Below are 16,631 nucleotides of genomic sequence, written 5' to 3'. Positions count from 1 at the left end.
GTTAAAATGGGGTCATATGCCAAAAAAGGTTGGGAACCACTGAACTAGACACAGGAAGTGCATTGTCATCTCCTGCTGGTTTAAAACAATCCATATGGTGATGAATGTGTTTTTGACTATAGAGCAGAGTTGAGATCTGGTCACTAGAGATGCATTAAAGACCAAGTGTGAACAGAAACTATGTTTTGGTTTATACAGTAGTTTTCTATTTTCTCCTTCTGTTGGCTTTGTGGTTTAGGGTTTAGGTTACATTTTTAGATGTTTTCTTGATGTTTTTTATTTCAGTTTGTCCCATTAGAAACCAGTGAGTATTTTTACTTAAATAGAGTTTGAAATCATTGCATTTTTTCTGGCTCCCATAGAAAATACTTTTCTTTCGAAGACATTGCACCACTGTTTTGAAATATCTGTGGGATTTATGGAAAAGTTTTTCAACCTCAGTGAACACCTGCAGTGACAATGAGCTCATTATTGTTGATTTCTAATGAAATCTTTAAAAGTTAGAGTTTGAGGACATGTGTTATGGCCTTATGAAAAACAAGACTACAACCATGGCTGCAATTACTGGAATTGTTGATTAATCTGCCTTTGAACAATTAATCTGTCTTTTTTCAACAAAATCCCCCCAAAATAAGGAAAATCTCTTGATTATTTAATTCATGAATTAATTAGTTGATTAATTGTTGCAGATTTACTGTTGTGGTTGTTTGTGAAATAAAAATAAAACTTTTCCCATATTGGTAGGCTGAAAACAAATCTATTACCACATGTTTCAACAAGAAAAGCACTCGGAGAGCGCAGACCTCCGCCAAGAGAGATCTGCGCCCCCCCAATCACCACCAAAATTTAATCATTTCTTCCTTGTGCCAGTATCAACATTTCCTGAAAATTTCATGAAAATCCGTCCATAACTTTTTGAGTTATCCTGCTAACAAACAAACAAACAAGCACACATGCACACAAAGCAAAGTGATCACAGTACCTCCTGGCAGAGGTAATAACCAAATAAAAGTCCTTTTGTAAGCTGTTTTCCTACAAAGTCGAACAACTGGATCATGAAATGAACTCAAAGAGGCAGTTTGTCTACGTAATAAACACATTTCCTCAACTATATGCAATGTGTCTAATCCTGGAGATTTACATTTTTGACTTATTTACCATTAAAAGAGAAGACCCACTACAAAAGTAGGTGTGTGTGTGTGTGTGTGTGTGTGTGTGTGTGTGTGTGTGTTTTAAAGGGATGAACTACTACAATGCTTTTGAGTTTTTGACAGGGAACTGAGGATGTGTCAATTTAGTTATCTTCATAAAAAAAAAAAAGTGAACAAATTAAAAGTTATCTATGACCATAATATATGTTTTTCATATAAATTGGTTGGAAATTTTGTTATCATTTAATTATTTTAATTACCAGCTAATTATTATTTATTCATGAGGCTGTATGGACAAAGATAGGTTTTGTTTTGGGTTAATTTAACCTAAAGAGCTGTTATTCAATACGTCCAATATGCTATAGCTTAAGCCTGCTCAGTTTCGGTCATTGTTGTCCTGTTTTTCCATGTAATGTCGTGTCTTGTTGATTTGAATTAATTCAATGGAGGCTGAAATAATCTGTCTGAACTCAACTGTAGGTTTTTCAGGTGTAATATCTCAGTGCCTAGAGCCCTGCAAACATAACTGACCATCATTTTAATAGGGTGGCAACAAAAATCTAAACACAAACACTGCACCTACAACCTCTGACACAACAGAGTGGACAGTATCACACAAAACAGAGTTTTATGACAGTTTCCACAGTGACGCTGATGGTAAAAAAAAGTGAAAAGTCTGTGCAATAACCTCTCACCACCTGATTCAACCTTTCATGTAATATTATGTGTAATACTCACTATGTATTTCTGCACAAGTGCAATACAATGTGCATATTTTCATCAATGAAAATAGCTGCAGCATTCATTATTTATTACATTTTTCTTTTTTTTTCCCTCTTTCTTTTTGTATTGAAATTAGAACAATGACAAGATTAAAAAGTCATATACAGCATACAATATATTTGTGTCAGAAAAAGAACAGCACACCTGCACTCACATGTACACATACACAAAAAGGGGGGAGGAGTTCTGTCAACTTTCTTAATATTAGAGTAATCTATAAAGGGCTGCCAAATTGAATAAAATAACTTTACATTATCTTTAGTGAAAATTAGATTTTCTCCAAATGTAAGAGTTACATAATATCTTTCAACAGAGCCTGACGAGTTGGAGGATGTTTGTTCTTCCAGTTTAACAGAATAAGGCGTCTGTCCAGTAGAGTCACAAACTTCAAAACAACACTCTGTTTAGTACTAAGGTCCACTCCTGTTGGTTCCACACCAAACATTATTGTTATTGGGTCTGGAGGGGTCTGTCTCTTAATAATTTTAGACAAAGTCTGTTACTGTTGTCACATTTTTCTTTCTTAATTTTATAATTCTAATACAGCATTTTAAGTATTTTCTATTAAGACTATATAAGAGAGCCCTGCATAAGAATTCCAATGTACCTGGACTAAAATGATGAATAAAAATCTTTAATTGTCATCTTAAAACCTCTACCGGCAAAATTCATGAAGCCACAGAACTGACCTTTGAACCCTTTCCAATTCAGTTCATCAGAAAACTCAAGAGTCTCATTTACAGTCAGAGGAAGACGTCACCGCTCACATGCTCTTCTACACTAATACAGATGTTTCTGGCAATATTGTCACTGGCAGCATGTGTTTGAGAAAAGCGGCAGCCTTCATGGCTCATCTGCTTTACCTGTCCACGAACAAAGACCAGTGTGGGAGGAGGATGGCTCTGTGCAGGCTGCTTTGGCCTATTTTCAGAGCTATTAGTGTGAGGAGTGTGTAATTCAGAGGGCCTGTGCCGTCTTTATTCACGCAGCAACATTAGGACGTAATGAATCATGAAGAAGGTGTATTGTTCCACGCTACTCTTCCTAACACTGCTCACTACGTACACACACTCTCACACACACAGGTGTAGAACATCATTATCACCCAGTTCCAATTGATGAAGAGTATTATAGTGCCAAATTGATTTTCCTTACTCTGCAATCATGATGACACAAAAAGGAGAAGACGAAGAAAAGACGCAATCATCAACAACTTTATATTCCAATCAGCATATCTGAGTAGAATGAATAAAAAAGAAACTGCACAGAAAAATGGAGCCGGGGCTCAAATCGTCTCAAATTGCTTTGCTTTTTTTTCTATCATGAAATGTTACCGATTATCATGAAACGCGTAAATTGAATTCTTTTTTTCATTTAAGTAATAATTGATTTGACATTTCGGAGCACTTCAAAGACAGTTTGGCCTGAAGGCTCCGCAGTAAATTACAGTATAAAGCTGAGGATTTACCATTAGCTGAGTGTCAAGTGTACGCCCGTTTTTCTCTTCCCCTCCCCATCAGTCTTTCCCACCCACCCCCATCGTCTTTTGCCCCTATTTTCCTCTCTCTGTCTTTTCTCCCCAGACCCTCTGAAATTCTAGTCAAACTTTATACAACTTTATCTTCACTGGTCTGTTTGTGTGTGTTTGTATCCAGGTCTACCGTTTTATTGTAACACTATAAAGAGCCACTGTGTTTATCAGTAAACGGAGCTCCACACAGTGTGGCCACCTTCATTATAACTCTTTTCACTTCCCTGTTTAGTTTCTATATTTTTCCAGAGGAAATGCCCTTCTTTTTTCTGTCTGTGTCTTCCATGCAGGCAGGAGGGTGTTTGATATGTAAATAGTGTGTTCAACAGTCCAGGTGCTATCTGTGGTTACTGAGGCTGATACTTTGGGAAGCGGATGACTTCCTCATCTTCTGAATCATGCAGACACACAATAAACAGGCTCAGGTTTGGTCAGTGTCGTGCAGATAATATTCTTTTTTATTAAAACTCTGATCTGCTCTAGTCGATGTGATCAATCTCATTCAATGTGATTTATAATGAGTGACTGCATGGTCAAGTTTATACATGTAATACAGCAGATTGACACATGAGCGATCAATACATCTACAGTATTATATTAATGTTATATTGATATAAATGTTTTTGAAAACAAAAAAACACTTTTTTCAATATTAAGGACTGGAGAACTTCCATAAAAGCATAAGTCAATCAAAGTACTTCTATAATAAGACCACCATGTATAAAATAACCAACAACATAATTTAAATGAAGTTTGGTGCTAATATTTCCAGCACAGTTTATTATTCATTACATTCTTCATATTTGGTATTTTTTTTTATTATACTGGTACATGAAGTAGTATGAAGTGTATTTCCACCCACCACACCAACTATTACACATGTGTTATCATTGTTATTGTAATTATTGTGGGCTGTACAATAAAGCAATAATGATAATAATTTTATGAGACTGGGATATGATTTTTATTTTCAATCAGGATTTTTCTTGGAGATTGGTGCCTACAGTACAGCCTATTTTTATATTCTGAATATTGTCATATTAGTCTTGAGGGTTTGTCTACACTGTCAAGTAAAACACAAAATGTTTCTGTATAATATTAATCGGTTTTAATGTTCTACCTCTAAATTTTGAAAATGTTTTGACCATAAATGAGGCAAAAAAACCCAAAAAACAGTGCTACGTACACAATGAGAGTATCTTGACTGTCAGACTGGGAGTCTCACAAACTGTCTTGCTACATTATTACAGTACAGTGTACCTACACTCTACAATATGCCTTTTTATTGTAATAATATTTTTGGCCATATTGCTCAGTCTTTGTAGAAAGTATATTTAGGTGAAAATATTGAATTTTTGGGGTGCTTGTAAGTTTTTGGATTGATGATGCTTTATGCTTTACCCTGTCCATTATTTACTGCAGTGATAGTTACTAGAAGTTTTCTGCTGCATATGACTGGAAGGGTTCAATCATTCCACTCGGATTTAAAGAATTTCATGACAGTAGCACATTGTGACTGTTGCACTGGCTTTCAGTTATTTTTACTTTATACATGCAACTGGTATGAAGGGTTTGATATTGTTTGTTGTGGATGTATACCTTTTGGTTGTTTGTTCACCCTGTTTTATGCTGTCTCTGCCTGGTTGTTGTAAATGAGAACTGCTTCTCAATTGACTTACCTGGTTAAATAAAAGTCAGATTAAAAAATAAATAAATAAACTAGGCAGAATACGATTTTATGCGCAACACATATGGTATCATCACCTTGTAAAATAGACTAAAAGTATAAAATTACCTGTACATTGACAAGGAACAACATTAAAAATCAGTTTACATGCATAGATTTTCACATCTATTCACATGAATAAAAAGTTTTAGTAACGTGTTCTGGTTGGTGTCACACTGCATGCATGTCTCCTCAATGTAACTGGCAGCTGTTTTAGGAGGTGATCAAACACATTTAACTATTTCACACCGTGGAAACAAAATATTATCAGTCACCATTGTATGTATGTACACAGTTGAAATCAGGCTTTTAATTAGTCAAATTCACATGCAAACACACACACACTTGTGAACACACATACCTAGTGATTGTCACCTGAATCCCTGGTTAGCTGGAGGTGACACGTATTGTCTTTTGGCCTTGAATTAATGTGCCTGTAAATACGTTTTTTCCCCCTCATTCCTATTTGTTAAGTTATTCATAGAACTGCTGATTGCAGGCAGCCGTCAGAGCTAAATGAGGGCCTTTGTTATTGTTGAGTAATTAGGACAGCCATCATCGTGCTCCGAGATGACAGGGTCAGTTAAATAGTTTCTCTCTCTCAGTAGTCCGGGCTGATTATGGGAGCTCAGGCAGGCAGGCCTGGGAGCTGGAGCTGGAGCTGGGGAGGGATGGAGAAGAGAGGAGGGGGGAGGGAGTACAGATGGGAGGAGTGGGGAGGAAAGCAGACCTTATCTCAGGCAATTAATCAGAGACACTCATATTGCGGGACAATTATTCAAAGCTCACTCCTGCATAACTCAGCCCAAGGTTCCAGTGGGCTCGCTGTCTCTCTCCATCCCCCCTGGACTGGAAGGTCAGGAAAGTGAGAGGAAGGTGGAGCTGAGAGAAAGAGACGGACGCCATTGAGGATGTGTGTGTGTGTGTGAGTGTGAGTGTGTGTGTGTTCAAGTCGGCTAAGGCAACACAGGGTCAAAGTCATTCAAAGTCTAGTCTTCTCTGGAGGCTTTTTTTGTTTTTCAAGGAGTTTATTCCCCATCATGTTTACATGTATTAAGTTTTTCGCCGTTGGTGGAATAACATGGGCGTCGTCTGTTAGTGTGTGTGTGTTTGTGTGTGTGTGTGTGTGTGTGTGTGTGTGTGCATTAGGGCCCAGGGCCAGCATTATCAACATTCCTCGGTGGCAGCAGGGTGGCTTGCCTGGCACCACACAAACAGGAAAAGGAAATAACTCGACTTCACTACGGTTATCTCCCAGAGAGCCCTCACAGTGTGTTTGAGAGTAATGCTGTGCGTGTGTTTGTGAGTGAATGTGCGAGAGCATGGTAGACTGTTTAAATATGGATCCCAGTGGCAGTGCAACAGTAAACAGCAGTCGATCTGTTTATTAAGAATCTGCGCTGAGACATCCGTCAGGTTTCCAGTCAAATGAAATGCAAAATGTGACTGAATTGACAGAGTCTGCAACAGAAAATGCAAAATGATTGTTTTCATTTCTCTTAAAGCTAAAATTTGTAACAGTTCCTGGTTAAAACATCTAAAACCAATCAGGCCAACATTGTCAGTGAGTTTTGTAGTCATGTCTAATGTTTCCACCAATCATCTCCCATTTTATTCAATGTTGTGACTGTGCGTTTACGTTGTCGTGCATTTGCCCATTCATTTTCTGTTGCACTGTCTTGCATTTTTCAAAGTAAAGTGTAAAGATTTTTGTAGTGTTTATTTCTTTTCACCAATTTCCATAAAGTTTCCTTTAAGTTCTTAACTTTACTTTGAAAATACACTATATTACTCTGAAATCCCGTATGACAATAATGAGCTACTGTAAATGTTTTTGTTTTTTTACACCCACTCTTTGGATGTATATAGTTTATGTGTATCTGTAAAACTTTTCAAGGTTCGTAAAAACCTAATTTATTTCAATAAAAAAAAGAAAATACACTATATTTTTAATATTTATGGAGAATTCTAGGGTTGTGCGGTTCAGTCTATTTGGATCTTCCTGTCTGTTTGACGCCATGATACTGTACTTTATGGTTTTTCACTTGCCGTGAGTTTACAAAGAGTGTTTTTTGGAATGTTAAAGGAACTACACGCTTTAAGATTAGTTTGGAGTAATGTGAAATGCTTGGTTCTATTTAAGTGCATGATAGAATTTGTTTGGATAAGACTGACACCTTCACATACATGATGTCTCACAAATGAAGATCCACTTATCAATGTGTCGATACTTATCTTTTGGAATGTATTGATACTACTGAGATAAGAGATTCCTTTTCACGATGTTATGTAAATCAACAGCGCTGGTTTGCCAAGCAAAATATTTTTACTTCATTCAGTAGGAGATGATGTGCTAGAGAAAAAAAGAAAAAAAACAGCATGCAAATAAAACACGTAAACTTTGGCCGACATTCAAAAGCATTCATTGCCTCGCCTTTTTCCTTTCCTCTGCTCTCGTTCCAGCCCCAACCTGATCCACAAATGTCACCTCCACTCTATGTATAAAAAGAGAGGAAGACATCGAGGAGGAGGGAAGAGAGATAGATCAGGGGGAGAGAAAGAGGGAGAGTGTGTCATAAAATGCAAATGCAGCCTGCGTCCGCTTTTACAAATTAAATGTCAGGACATAAAATATTGTCAGTTTCATTTTGCCGCCAGAAGGATGACAAATCCATATTCTCTCTTAAATAAAACTCTTATTGCGGTGGAGGGGTAATCATGGCAGAACAAAGCGCCGTGATTAACGATAGCAATTTATTGTATCTGGCGGCCAGCAAGGCAGCAGCGAGGGAGAGGAGCAGAGAGACATCATGGTTATCATAATTCATATCGTAAATAACAGGGCCCAGCCAATCACAAGGAGCCGCCGATGTCATCCCAAATAACCTTTGATAACAATTACCATAGAAGGCAGTACAAACCCTGAAGTCACAATGTTATCTTATCCCTATTCTTTGCTTGTAGAATACAACACTATTACCATATAGATTAGACTATTTATAATGGTGCGTGTCATTCCGGGTGCTGCTTTAAGTCGTGGCTGTGTATGTGTGTAGGTGTAGCATGGCGAGGACACGGTGAGGTTGTGCGTACATGAAGGTGTGTGAGTGTGTGGGTGGGGTAGGTGGACCTGTCGTTGGGAGGAGATTATAGCCCGGGCTTTATGAGGAGCTGAATTGCCCTCTCTCAGTATCACACAGCAGCACATTGCCAGGGCGGCCGTCGCGCTCAGGGCCGCCATGGGAGAGGAGTTTGGTGATGTGTGTGTGTGAGATGATGTGTGTGTGTGTTTAGGGAGGGGTCATGTGGGTGGGGACTCAGACAGTGGGGGGAAAATGGAGGGAAACCTTGAGGAGGAGATACAGTATTAGCAGGGAAACGTTGATAAGTGTTGGAGATTAGTGTGGGCGTATCTTGTCTGAGGTGTTGTTCTTCCTTGTTTTATCTGCTGATAGAAATTTTCTGATGGAGTGCAGTGATATGTGGATGCACGGCTTCCTACCTACGTACACACTCGCCCACCCACCACTACCATGGCTTTCCACCCACAACGTGCACAGGTTTTTCATCCTTGTTTTAGCATCAGTAAAATCACTACTGTAATACCAAAACCTTTCTTCAATACGTGTTAAATATGTTTTATGAAACGTTCTCTAAGAATCATTGTTTATGTTGTGTATTACGGCTAAAATTTGCTTAGAGATCTTATTTATGTGTTTTTGCTTATGAAATCAATATAAGTGAATCCCCAAAGGAACTTTGTGTTGGTAAAAGCAAGTTATGCAAATTTACAGGATTTCAGTTCTGTTGCAACATGTTGATGGTCATGCGAACTATGTTTTCAGGTCAAAAATGTCCAATTTCATCACAATTAATACTATATTTTCATGTCACAAATGGCCAAGTTATATTTTAACTGAATTTACCTGAAAAACAAATATTCTATTCTTTTAGATTCCCCAATTTTTCTTACAAGATTCTATACTACATATCACATGTTTTATTTTTACAGGTTGCAATATGGAGTATGGTGCTGATCCATCCTGCTTATGTTACGCCAATACATACATTAAGAATGTCACACGTCACTTTTTAAATCAACAGTTTTCTAATAATAAGCATTTTTATAAAGAAATAACAATTCTATATTGTTATTTACTCTTTAGTATGATGATAAACTATACAATAAATAATTATGATACTAGTTTTTGCACAGGGATCATTTCTGGAAACGGTGACATGGCTGCCGAGCATCAGTATGATGGGATCCGTAACAACCATGTCACATCCGTCCACTGCCACATTTTGTGTTTTTGTGTCAGCTGTTATTGTTTTAGATCCACAATACTAACATTTATGAATAAGAGGAGAATTAGCAATAGTAAGTATATGTTTATTACTAATAAGGTACTGGTACTGACCAGATCATCATGGGTAATTTCACGTGCGTCCACCAGCAAAAGTTTTCACATACACGTGCTATTCAAAAGCCAATATTTCTGAAAATATAGCTTCCACTGTCAGATAATATCAGTTGTCTGTGCACAAATGTATTAGCATTATTTCAACACAATCCTATGCATTTCTTACAACTTTTTTTTTTTTTTTGACAAAAATGGCCACTCGTTTGACCCCCTAAGTAAATTTTAGCCGATTAATAGTTAAATTTTTACAAATCAGCAAGTAGTAAACTGAGCAAGGCACCTGTAAAAGGTACTCCACCAGATAAAGATTTCCTCTAAATTTGATAGAATGTTAGGAACATTCTCTGTTCCCATCTATGAAACTGATAAATACACCAATACCGATACTGGCCGATATCTGCAAACATGATCTGATACTGATGTCTTCTGCATCCCTACTTATGACCCAGTTGCCTATAAAAATGTTTGGCCACTACAACAAAGTTTTTTTTTTGAAAAGATGGGAAAGATGGATTAGGTAGGTCACACCAGTTCGTCCATTGTTCATCTAAAACTGTGTCTTATGTCCATTTCACCCCTTTTTTCCTTTTAAACCCTTTTGTATTGATATTTTTTATTTATTTATTTATTTTTTAGATCGCAAATGATCACCCCAGCATTCCTGTCCTAGGGAATTTAGTTCTAAATTGTGTACTGTAAAAATGACATCTTTGGCATTGCTGAAGGAGGATCAATCATCCTTGTTTGTATTTTCTGAGGAGTCACAGATGTATCGCAGTGAGATTTAATTGTAATTTTTAGATGAATGGATGAGAATGGTGAATAAATATGTGAAGCATGGAAAATACCAAGAAAAAGAGAATTGGGAAAAAAAAAAAAAAGTTTGGCCGCTTATGATCTCAACATATGTTTCAGTTCATCATCAGTGTATTGCTAGTGTTCATCTGTGTTATGGTGTTTTACGGTTTGACTACTTTTGGTGATTTTGAGCCATGTTTCTAAGAAATCACGCTCAATTTTATCAAGTTTAGACTCTTAGCACTTTGTTAAATTCAGAAAAAGTTGTGAGGTGTGATTAACCCATAAAGACCCAGCGTTACTTTTGTGTCAGTTTTCAAATTAATTTTTCTCTATATTTAACCTTTCTTACGTGATTTATCACCATTTATTGTAGTACTATCTCCTTTATTTTTGCACCTTTTCAGTGAAAATCAGGTATTTTGCTACATTTAATTTAGTGACTATAGATGTTCATAAAAGCTCAAAGTAAAGCTGAGGGTTATTATATAAAAACAAAGAAAACTGAAAAAAATGTGGCTTTTTTTCAGGAAAGATATCAATAATTGAACATAAAAACAAGTGTCTCCATCCACTGTCATTTGTCAAACTAAATGGGTTTTAATGGTGAATCAGTGTTGTAGAAGATGACGGTGTTTCCACGTTCACTATGGAGACTGAACGTCCAAATGGGTCATAGCTGATGACCATGAAAAGATGAAAAACTGCATTTTACACCAATTATTTACATGTATTGGTAGGATTAGTGGATCAACAGGTATTAAACATTTTACATCAATAGATTATTTTGGTCCGTGGTAGATATTTGGGTCTTTATGGGTTTAAAGAATAACTTGCGTTATGTTTAATAATACTTAAACCCAACTGTGGTCTTGACTATAGATGTGACTTTATTATCATGGAAAATGACGTTACTAGTCACCAGAGCTGGGGTTTAATTTTACAGACCCCCGACTGAAAATAAAACACAAGTGCAGAAGTATATCAGCACCTGAGTCAGCACCACACACACGATAGTTTACCTGTCTACACATGACACAGAGGTTACAACAGAAAATCCAGTTACACATTGGGTGGAACCGTACGTTTACATTATTGTTCTTCATAAAGCTTTCTCTTTCTGCTGCCACTCCTATTTTAAGAGGATTAAATAAAGGTAGCAAAAGGCATAAAGTCAAACCAAATGTTCTTCAATGGAACTGGAAATTTTTACTGTCATCACTATTTACTGATTTTCACTCTAAATTAATGCTGTGAAAAATGAAAAAAACGAAGAAATATTGGGTCTTGTATTTTTTTTCCCAGAAAGTAAATCACACAATTTTTCTGTTGCTCTTGTATTAATTTACAGCTTCTATCTCCACTGTGTCGATGTACATTCACAGTGACTCCTGGGTTCACTCTACTGTAGGTAACAGTGTTATACGGATACCATGGGAATTCATACCGTCTCATCTTTCAGAGTATTGAAAAATCTTAGAGAATTAATTTTAAGTGTGTGTGTCATGTAATCTATCTGAGACCATTACTTATCTGCACTTCTAACTATTCAGACATTTCACATTTACTCAGATTAGTTTTGTATTTGTGTTTTATGCATCTACCTCCGGATAAACCTGAAGAGCAAAGAAATGAGGAGCAGAATGGCTTCAAAAGACACTGGAGTATTTACTAAAAGGAGGAGGATGAGGGAGAGGACAAACACAAGGACAAGATAAAACAGAGCGGGAGTGAGAAGGAAGAGAAGGGACCAAAGCAAGGACAAGGTGAAGGAGAAGGAAGATATTGCATTCTTATGCTTAACTTCAGAGACTGGAAATTCACAGTTTGTATATCCCCTCAGCAGCAAACTGTCCAATCCCAGGCTTCCCTGACGAGACAGCTCCAGATCAAATAATATTCAACGGCACAACATCCTGAGAGCCTGAGGTAGATTAGGAGAAGATAGAAAAAAAAAAACAAGAGAAAGTAACATTTTAAAAGTCATACTTAAGCGCAGGAAGGGGAAGAAGACCTCAGAGGACATAAAGTGATGTTAAAGCACTAGTCAGTGCTATAATATCTGTAGTTTTGGCAGGGATATCCCTGTGTGGGCTCGTGAACAGTTAATCTCTCTTGACAGGATCTTCATTTGAATACAGATTCTGTCAGCGCTATGTGCTTTTTGGTTGCTTAAGAGGAGGACCTACACTAGCTTCTGCTGGAACTCAAAGTGCTTTGACAAATCATGGCTGACAAGGGAAAAAGGCGCCTTCCTACCTGTGCAAAGCTAAATATGCCTGATGGAAACACTTCAGCGGAACTTTAAAATCTGAAAGAATCTCAGGGGAAAATAGCAAAATGTGTCTCAGAGATATTTAAATGGCTTAAATACAAGATTAGTCTTGTAATAAATATCCCGTCAGTGCTTTTTATTTTTACATCGGGAGCTCCTGAGTCTTTTGTCATTCAGCTGTTGTTGGTCAGATGTAAAAAGCATCTGTTATGAGGACCTGTAGGCAATAAAAAAACAGGAATATATACCAAAGAAATATGGAAATGGGATTAAAAAATTCAATGGGCCAAGGATTAAGCATGGACATGTATAATGTATGTTGCAATTATGAGCATGAGAAATAATTCTTCAAAATCAAGAAATGATGGAGATGGTATTAACAGGGTAAATATGTCTGTCTGCATAATAATATGGTAGGTAAAAAAAAAACAAAAAAAAACGACACATTCACTGATCCATTTTTCTGTACAGAAAAAAGCCTTCCGTGCACAGATAAAAGTTGAACATTTTAACAAAATAAAGAGAGAATATAACTTTGGAATAACCTTTCTCAGTTAAAGGTTATTAGATCTGGAAAACCTTGCAATATCATCAGAAATTAAACAGTTTTCAGTACAAGGGCAAAACTTTAGCTCAAAGACAAATGTGAATTTCCTATTGGGATGAATAAAGTATCTCATCTGATTTAATCTAATCTAATTAATATCCTGTCATTAAACTCCTATTATTTAGTTGATATTTGTATTGCAGCTAATTTGTTTTCTCAACTTGCACTGTTGATTGATTGTTTCTTGATTTCTGTCAAACTGTATGTATTTTATCATCCTTTCAGTCTTAATAATAATTTAGCTGATGTTTTGTCATAGTTTTAGTTTTTCATTGTCTTAATGTTTTATGGTGAAGGTCTGCAAACTACTACGGCTACAACTTCTTCATACATTGCATTGGTTACATACTTTGTAAGTGTAACAATACCTTTATGTATGCCCCTGTCAAAACATTTTTAAAAGTATAAATACAAAATAAATATAGTGTTGTACTGCATATTTATTTTCATGAAGAATTGGACATTTTTTTCCCACTTGGCTGCAAAAACATGCTTTACTCACATCACAACTTCTTAACAGTGTCAGACAAAAATATGTAAGATTTAGACAAAGAGGTAGACATGAATGAGAAAATTAGATTAATTACTTATTAGGTGTGTGAGTACTAATTTCCTTTTGTAAGAAAATGTCAGTTATTTTCCATAGATGCTTAATATTTTGGAGGTTTGCAGAAATCTGCACCACCTGTGAAATATTTGTGAAACTAAAAGTCAAGTTAAGTGCAATGATTCACTCAATTAGAAGTTAAAAAGAACTTATTTAAAATGTACTTTGAGTAATAGTTACTTTATTTGTAGTTCCCCTGACAGGTCAAACAGATCAAATAAACTTCAACTTACTCCGAATGTTTTTGTTGTAGGTACAGATGTAGCATAAGAGGACAAACCTAGCATGGTAACGTTTCCCAGGTGAAGGGTGTTTTTTAACATCATTAGTAGATGCACTGTTGAAGAAAATGTCATGGCCAAATCTGTTAGGAAGAAAATGGGGTTGAATTTTGACAAAGGGAATTTCATTTTGCATCCAGGTAGATGGGTTGTTCAGGAAGATGAGGAAATAAGGACATAATGGTCTTGTGCACTGAAAACTTGTAAAGTTTGTGTCTTGTTTCTAGTGCAATTTGTAACTAGGGATGTAACGATTACTGGTGTAACGATAAACCACGGTAAAATTGCAGACGGTTAGTATTACCATTTAAATTCGAATTATCATGATAACCGTGTTTGATTACCACACTTTTTCGGAGAAAACGCCTATGTAAAGATATGTTTTTATGTCAAATATTTGAGTATAGTTTTAATTTCTTACAATTTTAATTTTCTATACCTAATATTTGGAACCAATATTCACTTTTAAAGTCTTTGAAAAGGTTCTTTAAGCATCTTTGTGTTATTTATGCAATAAATTATATACATTTTTAAAATCAGATTTTATATTTTTTGTGTGTTTTCTGGCCCTTTATATTGATATAGTAGATTAAAGTGAAAAAAAAAAAATAGACAGATGATATAAATGAAGTTGTGCTGAGAAAAAAAAGATACCAAACATGGGTATAGTAAGCATTTGTTTATGTAGTATATAAAGGCAAAATCAAAAGTACTATTATTATTATTATTATTTTATTTTTATTTTCTTTTAACACAACTTAGTTAAATTATTTCAGTGTGTGTAAGTACTTTTTGAACATTTTGAGAGCAATTTCAACAATACCACAATAATAATAACCGTGATAATTTTGGTCACAATAATCGTGATAGGAAATTTTCATATTGTTACATCCCTATTTGTAACATTGTGTGAAGAAAACTTAATCAGTTTATTCCCAGTGTGAATGGATCATAACATCTTCACACATGAGCACTTTCCAGGCTTTCTTTATTACCTAATGATAACAGTCTGCACATTTAGGGGAAGTGGGTCAGATTTTTCATAAAAGTGTCTCCTGAGTTCCCCAGTGTGTCTTTTCTCCTTCTCCAAAGCGGTAACAGTATATAAACTCAGCTACTGTTTGCTTAGAGTTTGCTACCATCAACAAACAACTTCACAAAAGCACAAGCGTGCACCAGTTTCCCATAGTGCCCCTTAAAGAAAAGGAAAAAAGGACCAATAATTAATACTGATGGGGTCTGTTTGGATGATGGTGGACGTGGATGTTTGGGCTGGAAATCAATCAGCGCTCCTTTCCAGGACATAGCCTGTGTCGTCCTTTAATCGTAGACGATACTGAAGTAGATTCGCTCTAAGTTTTGACATCCCTCCCTGCCTCTCTTTTCTCTCTTGCTCTCTCACTGCTCATTTTTCTTCCTTCCCTCAACATTTCTCATCTCCTCTACTAGATGGAATTCACAAAGTGATTTTCTCCTCGTTCCTCTAAATCTCTTGATCACTTTAATTTTTTGCTAGGCTGCTTCATCGGTGTCCTGGGAAAGAGAAAAGAGAGGGAAGGGGCAGGAGGAAGGGAAAAAAGGCGACGGACGAGAGACTGCAAACAAGGCCGGGAGAGTGGAGAGAGAGTAAAGAGAGAGAGACAGAGAGAGGGAGAGTCGTATAGAGTTAAGGCTTTATCAGTGAGTGCCCTGAGGTATGTGGGGACGCTGCTGAATCCAGAGAGATTAGGGGAAAAATGCAGCACATGGCAGTAAGGGGCTTACGCTACAGCTTGTATTAGTTCAGGTGAAAAGAGTATTGCTTTTACATAAAACTGGACAAATCCAGCCACAATGCATTTCCCGTTGGACCACAATGGGGTCTTCTATCTGTGGACCTCACCTCCTGTCCCCTGGGTTCCCCAAAGCTCCTCTATCTAAACACAAGTAGAAACTGAGGGAAGGAGGAGAAAACACAGATGGACAGGGGAAGGAGGAGGAGATATGGCGCCGTACCAAACTTCATTTCCAGTTTACTGAAAGCTGGTAGTCAGAAGGTGGTGAGGCCATTATTTCACTCTCACTTTCCAAATGGCAACTTTTTGTCACCAATATTTACATCTTTGCTTAATTGCTTCAATAAAATCTCTCTTAACAGTGTCCTCTTAGATTCCTGTTGCCATAATTCAGATAGAAACTATGATATCCTACATTTTAAAGCACAACTTTGCTTTTAATCTAAATATTGTGTTGTCAGCAAGTACATTAAGAGCGATGTGGTTGAAATTACCCATAATGTACAAGTTCATAGCACAAATAATGTTAAGATCTTCCTAAACAAAATAGTTCCCATTCATAGATCAATCTGAATCACATGTACTTTATTATTATTATTTTATTACTGTGAAGCTCATGCAAACAAAACCATGGACTTCCTCCAGATGTTGTACATTAAAAACTGAGCAGCAA

The sequence above is a fragment of the Sphaeramia orbicularis genome, chromosome 12, assembly GCF_902148855.1.
Source record: "Sphaeramia orbicularis chromosome 12, fSphaOr1.1, whole genome shotgun sequence".
In the NCBI taxonomy this organism is placed as follows: Eukaryota; Metazoa; Chordata; class Actinopteri; order Kurtiformes; family Apogonidae; genus Sphaeramia; species Sphaeramia orbicularis.
The sequence above is the reverse complement of the archived record's forward strand: the minus strand, read 5'-3'. Positions refer to the sequence as shown.